This window comes from Gastrolobium bilobum, unplaced genomic scaffold, assembly GCF_033153095.1.
Source record: "Gastrolobium bilobum isolate Gb01-03AN ecotype WA unplaced genomic scaffold, APGP_CSIRO_Gbil_v1 utg70934, whole genome shotgun sequence".
In the NCBI taxonomy this organism is placed as follows: Eukaryota; Viridiplantae; Streptophyta; class Magnoliopsida; order Fabales; family Fabaceae; genus Gastrolobium; species Gastrolobium bilobum.
The window spans coordinates 1-6,346 of NW_026899664.1; the positions used below are offsets into that span (position 1 = coordinate 1).

At 35.5% G+C, this 6,346-nt stretch overlaps 2 pseudogenes; one reads left to right on the top strand and one right to left on the bottom strand.

The window, feature by feature from the left end:
* Nucleotides 1-3,139: 3,139 nt before the first annotated feature.
* LOC133292408 (uncharacterized) lies at nucleotides 3,140-4,514 on the top strand (annotated as a pseudogene).
* Nucleotides 4,515-4,637: 123 nt separating this feature from the next.
* On the bottom strand, nucleotides 4,638-6,100 carry LOC133292410 (pre-mRNA-splicing factor ATP-dependent RNA helicase DEAH1-like; annotated as a pseudogene).
* Nucleotides 6,101-6,346: the final 246 nt, after the last annotated feature.

Sequence of the window (6,346 nt, forward strand, 5' to 3'; positions counted from 1 at the left end):
ATGTACTTAAATATAACTTTTATAATATTGATCAGGATATTTTTTTATGAATCATCTTAGAATGATTGCATGCTACATGAACAACCCATGTTAAATTCTTGCATAGTTTACTAGCTGAGAGCATGCATTCTTGACTACCCAAATTCCCAAACTCAACCCAAAATAAAGGCCCAAAGTCCATAAGGGTTGTAAATAGGGATGGACATGGGTCGAATTGAACTAAATATTTTGCATATCCGCACTCCGTGAGAGGACGTTTGGTAGAGGAGAAATTTTTTTTTATCTAGGAAATAATTATTACCGAAATGTAGCGAAAAATATATTTTACTAGAATATTACTAAAAAGCTGTTTGATAGAGCTATATTTTCTCAGAAAAAATAAAGGTTATTTCACTGAGTATGTGCTTGGTTGGTTATGAATTATTAGTGGGAATGTGATGTTATTTTACCAAAATAACCTCACATTTATCTTTTAATTCAAAAATATTTTCAGACAGATCGTACCATACCAAAAGTAAGGTTAATTTTGTCACATTTTTTGCATTAATTTGAAACTTTCCCCGGTACCAAAAAAGTCCATTTAATCTATGGAATTATTCAGCTCTTGACCGTACAAAATTTTGTACATAAAAGCATTGCCAGGAAATATATTCGTTCCGGAAACGATGAAAACTTTTGGTAGCAAACATGGAGTTGTTACTTCTCCAATCAAGGTTTCCCGAGAATTGCAAAATTTTCCAGATACCAAACATGCTGTAAAAGTTCGGAAAACTGAATCTTTTTTTTTTTTTTCACCTGAACTGGTTTGAAATCGGTTCGAAACCGCTCAGTTCGATTTGAACCGATTATGCCTATCTAATTTGCTCAGAATGGTAGTAGCACGCCAACTTTGTTTGTCAGAGTGAATTCTGATGAGTGCGTCTTTACCATAAACTATTACTTCCATGTCAAAGCGTGGCTGGTTGCAATGGCTTTCAGAATTTTCATCGTTGGCGAAGAGAATAGATCTCTTAAACGATCCAACTTTTTCCTTTGATTGCTTGCGCTCTTTTAGTTGTTTCACATACTTGATAACATCTTCCAACACAGAATTGATAGAAGCATGTAAAAGAACATTTATGTGTAAATGGTTCAGGTCGAACAGGTTACAAAAAGGTTCAGAATTGGTTCATAATTGAATTATTTTAAAAAATGAAAATGAGTTCATGTTCATGAACTGATTTGAAAAACCAATTTTTTTGGGTTCAATTTGGGTTGGTTCTTAATATAGTTCAGATTTTTTTGAGTATTTTGCACACTCTATCTATAAATAATGTAACAAGATACCAAAATTAATAAATAATGGAACATAAACCTCCATTTGTCTCATCTAAGAAGATATCATCTGTTTGTAATTTGTGGTTACACAATTTAAAGTTATTGAGGTAAAAGAAATAAAATCAATACCATTTCATCACGGAATTACGTGCATAAACAAACAGAGAAAAAAAAAATTGTTTTAATTGTTAACTTTTGATTTGTTATTAAAAATTAATATGAGTGAGATTTTCTCAGATAATATGAAAATTAGACATGAAATCTGCCTTGAGAAATATATGCGATAAAAGGAAAATGTTAAGAACAAAAAATGTAACAAGATATAAGATGAAGAAAAATTGCGTTACATGACAAAGTGAGAGAAAGAAGATAAATTAGAGGGAAGAAGAGTATAATTCTGATTCTCATTATCACCTCATTTTACATAGAAGTCAAGTCTTTATCTAAATATCAATAGGTGAATATTGCATTTCAACACAATATTAGTGTTGTCATGTGGTGGATACATGGAACATCAAAAGTTACGAGAAAACAATGAGTCATACAAATTATGGAGTATGTGCAATGTCATCCACAAATATTTTACAATAAAATAATTTTTTTTTAATAATAATTTTTTTCCTTAAAATAATGTATTTGTGTTGTAATTGTTTATCCATATAATTATCCATATAAGGGGCACATATTCAATATTGTACCATGACGTTAACACATACCTAGGAGTGTTAACGGGCCGAGCCGAGCTGAGCTTTGGTCTTAAAAGGCTAAGCCTGTGTTTAAATATGTCGGTCTTACCAAGCCTATTACCTGTTATGAATATAATTATCAGCCTGTGGCCTGCCTTATTTACAAAAAATAAAAGCCCGATTTAGCCTGTTAGTCTGTTAAAAAAAATAAGACAATAAAAATTTATCCAAACAGAATATACAATCAACAACACTAGTAATTCCATAAATATTCATAAATTCAATGTACATCCAAACAACATAATATAGAACAAAATCATTCAAAAAGTCTGTTTAACTAATAAAATAGGGGTGAAATGGATTGAGAGAAGAGAGAGGGTTATTACAAATAGTATAAAAAATATAAATAAAAATAAAAATTAATATACTAGGCCAGCCTGAGAGGCTCCAAGGCCGAGCTTTTGAATTGGAGCCTGAGATCTTTTTACTAAACGAGCTTTTATACAAGTCCAAGCCTGATTCTAACAACCAATATTAGGCATGTAAGCTCAGGCCTTCACGAGCCGAGCCAAAGGCCCCTGAAAGACCCCTGGCTCGTTTATCACCCCTACACATACCAGTGTACGTGCATTACCCACTCATGCAACATTGTGTATGAATTATGCAAAGAAACCATCTTGCAACATACCTGTGTAAGGAAACTCTCTTACACAAAGCATAAGGAAACCATCTTATGCAGAAAACACATCATGCATTATATAACAATTTATTGCATCCACACAACCACATAAACCAAAACCCTAACTTTTAGGGTTTGGTGGAATAATAAAAGGATAAATCCAAGATCCGAAAGGTTACTTGTAAAGCTTTCAACCAAGTTGATTTCTCCACACCAAAGAAATCACACAAGAAGCTTTATTCCAAAGCACCAACAATCACCCTTTGCTAGATTAACTACCTATCGACAAGGTGATTTGCAATCAATCAATTGCATCAAATGAATATATTTATATTCACATCAACATAGGCAATCCAACACACCAATTTCATAAAGTTGGAAACTCACCTACACTTGAATCAATCAAGATTCCAAGTCAACTTCCATTGCATCATCTAATGCTTGACCTGATCATAAGGTACTTGTAATTGTGGGCGAAACTGGTTCTGGAAAAACTACACAGATTCCCCAATATCTTCATGAAGCTGGCTACACAAAACGTGGGATGATTGCATGTACTCAGCCACGACGTGTTGCTGCTATGAGCGTTGCTGCTCGAGTTTCTCAAGAAATGGCTGTTAAACTAGGACACGAGGTTGGTTATTCCATTCGTTTTGAGGACTGCACATCAGAGAAGACTATACTGAAATATATGACAGATGGAATGTTACTGAGGGACAGCCTTGAAATATGTGAAATCTTGATAGAAACAATTTAGAATCCATCAAAAAGACAATGCAGATGCATGAAGACATCTTCAAAAACCAGGTAATAATCATGTTGTTGCATGCTTTATCTTCTCATCTTCAAAATACAAAATTCAATTTGCAACATAAATCCTACACTGAACGAAAAAAAAAAAATCATAGTCATAAGGTGGATCAAAGGTCTTATTCGCTTCTTTAGTTGTGAATTCAAGCCTTATTAAATTTGCTAGTAATTTGCAATCATTGTACTTTGACACTAACCATATATACTGATGTCAGAATCAGTGTAAGATGTCCTTCATTCCGTGACATCTGTATCCATGGCCATATTTTAATCATTCTATAAGCTTTTATTTATTATTTGTTTCCAATTCCTAGCAACCACCGTATGTAAAATTATTTTTGTCAATCTTGTTGAAATCTCTTACCATATCCCAATGATATTTTTTATTTGCTGTATGAGAAATGACATTATAGTATGCAAGAATATAAAGCTGTTACTATTTGGCAATTATGAGTATTTTGTAATTTATAGGTAAGGGAACTACACCGGGTATACAGTGTGCAAAAGAAATTTTTTTGACCCCCATGAACAGCTTAGGTATAAGTCACCCTCATTTCATTCCACAACATCAGCAAACACCACAAATTCCATATGGGCCTGATTTCCATGTTCAAAGTTTGAAAGAGGATATTCTATGCTCAAAGGAAAGGAGTGGAAGCTGTTCTGGAGAGACCATAAAAAAGCAAAGGGGTTTTGACCTTGAAACACATGGCTGTGATGAAGGTGAAGCAGGACCTAGCTCCTATACTGCATTTCAGAGTTGTAAAATAAACAGTGATGGTTCTGATGAAGACATGAAAGTGGATTTGACATTAAGTATTGGAGGCATCCATGTTAATAGTAATAAGAAGAAAAAATGTTATCTGCTTCAATCAGGATGTTCAGAATCACCCAATGGTAAAACTAGGGACCTAAATTCTTCTGTCTCTTTCCAATCAGATAGAGTGGGAGATTGCAGTGACCCCAACACCCCTATAAGCAGTTCCAGTGAGACATTTGATCAAGAAAGAAAAGGTTATTGATGATACAATCTGCAACCCCTCCCATGACTCAAAGTCTCAAATAATACTTAGATTTCACATATCACTAAGGGGGCGTTTGGTAGGATTTTTTTTGCAGATACTTAGTCAAGTGAGAAGGATATTTCAAGCTGTCCTCAGTAACATTCCATCTGTCATATATTTCAGTATAGTCTTCTCTGATGTGCAGTCCTCAAAACGAATGGAATAACCAACCCCCTGTCCTAGTTTAACAGCCATTTCTTGATAAACTCGAGCAGCAACGCTCATAGCAGCAACACGTCGTGGCTGAGTACATGCAATCATCCCACGTTTTGTGTAGCCAGCTTCATGAAGATATTGGGGAATCTGTGTAGTTTTTCCAGAACCAGTTTCGCCCACAATTACAAGTACCTTATGATCATTAACAGCTTGGAGCAATTCATCCCGATAAGGGTAAATGGGTAACTTTTTCCTCTCCTCCTGAAGAGCATCTGAAGCTGACTTTGCTCTGGACTTTTCAAGTGAATCTTCCATCTCTTCATAATCAAACTTATCTCCGTCCATCACTGATGCCTTGATAAAATCAATCTGGTCCTCAAACACAAACTGATAGTCATCAGATACTTCAGCGTTGCCTTTCCAATTTGATGTTCCTCCCATGCCTCTTGTTCTGAAAATGGATTCATCCTATCCTCTGCACTTGGATCTCTGTGATGCTGCATAGCCATAGAAAATCGCTTCCCTTGATTAACACCACCTTCCTGATCATAAGCATCTGGAATTCTATACTCATTCACATTGTCAGCCTCCTCTGACCGCTTCGCAAGTTCAAATATCTCTTTCTTGTACCTTAGTGCTCTATATTCTGCTTCTGAAAGCTTCACACCTCCAAATAGATATTGCTCATCTTCTATATCGTCTCTGAGTTCTTCTAATTTTTTTTCCTCCCTTTTCTTCAAGTATTCTTGCCTTGAAACCTTTCTCAATGCTTGAATATCATCCTGCTCTGCAGCATTAGATCTTCGAATTGCCTCTCCTTCCTCCTTCCATGTTAATTTTGGTTTAGTCAGCTTTCGTGTTCGTGCTGCATCTCTTTCTTTCATATGTTGCTCTAATTCCTTCTTCTCTCTTTGATCTTTCAATCTTTCTTCTTCTGACTCTGAACCCCACTATCTTTCATCAGGGGATGTTCGTCTCTTAACTTGTCTCTCCCTTTCCTTTGTTGAAATTACCTTATCATCTTGATCGTCTTGATCTTCAGTTTTCTTCCTAAAATGTTTCTTATACCTTTCTGGACGTAGAAGCAGTAGTCATGAAAGATTTATCTTTTCCACCATAGTCACCAACATTGCAGCTTCTCTCTCTTGTCTCTGATATTGATTTAAGCCCAATGATTTATGATGAAGTCTCGAATAAATTTCTTCAGCAAATGAATGAATATCTGTAGACGAGACCCCAAAATCTGAAAGTTCGCCCACCAAATCGGTTGGCGAAGTAGCTTGCTTGGATAGCCCAATCATGTACAGTACAACTGTGGGCTGAGAATATCCCAGCAGGGACATCAACTTATCCGATACCCATGTCTTTAGACTGTCATCACTCCCCATTTTCAATAGTGTTGAACGGAACGGAAATGGAAATGGAAATGGTAGAGGTCTAGGGGCAAAAACAAACTAAACTTGTGAGTCCACGGCTAAAGCTAAGTCACAAAGTCACCAGAGATGAAATGGGAGGGAGCAACAATATTCTCTTCTCAGACTCCTTTGTTTTCTCGTTGAATGCTCTCAGAAGTACCACTAGAAATTTTATTGATTTTTCTCTATTCTCTCCATATCTGTTTCTATATTCAAAAC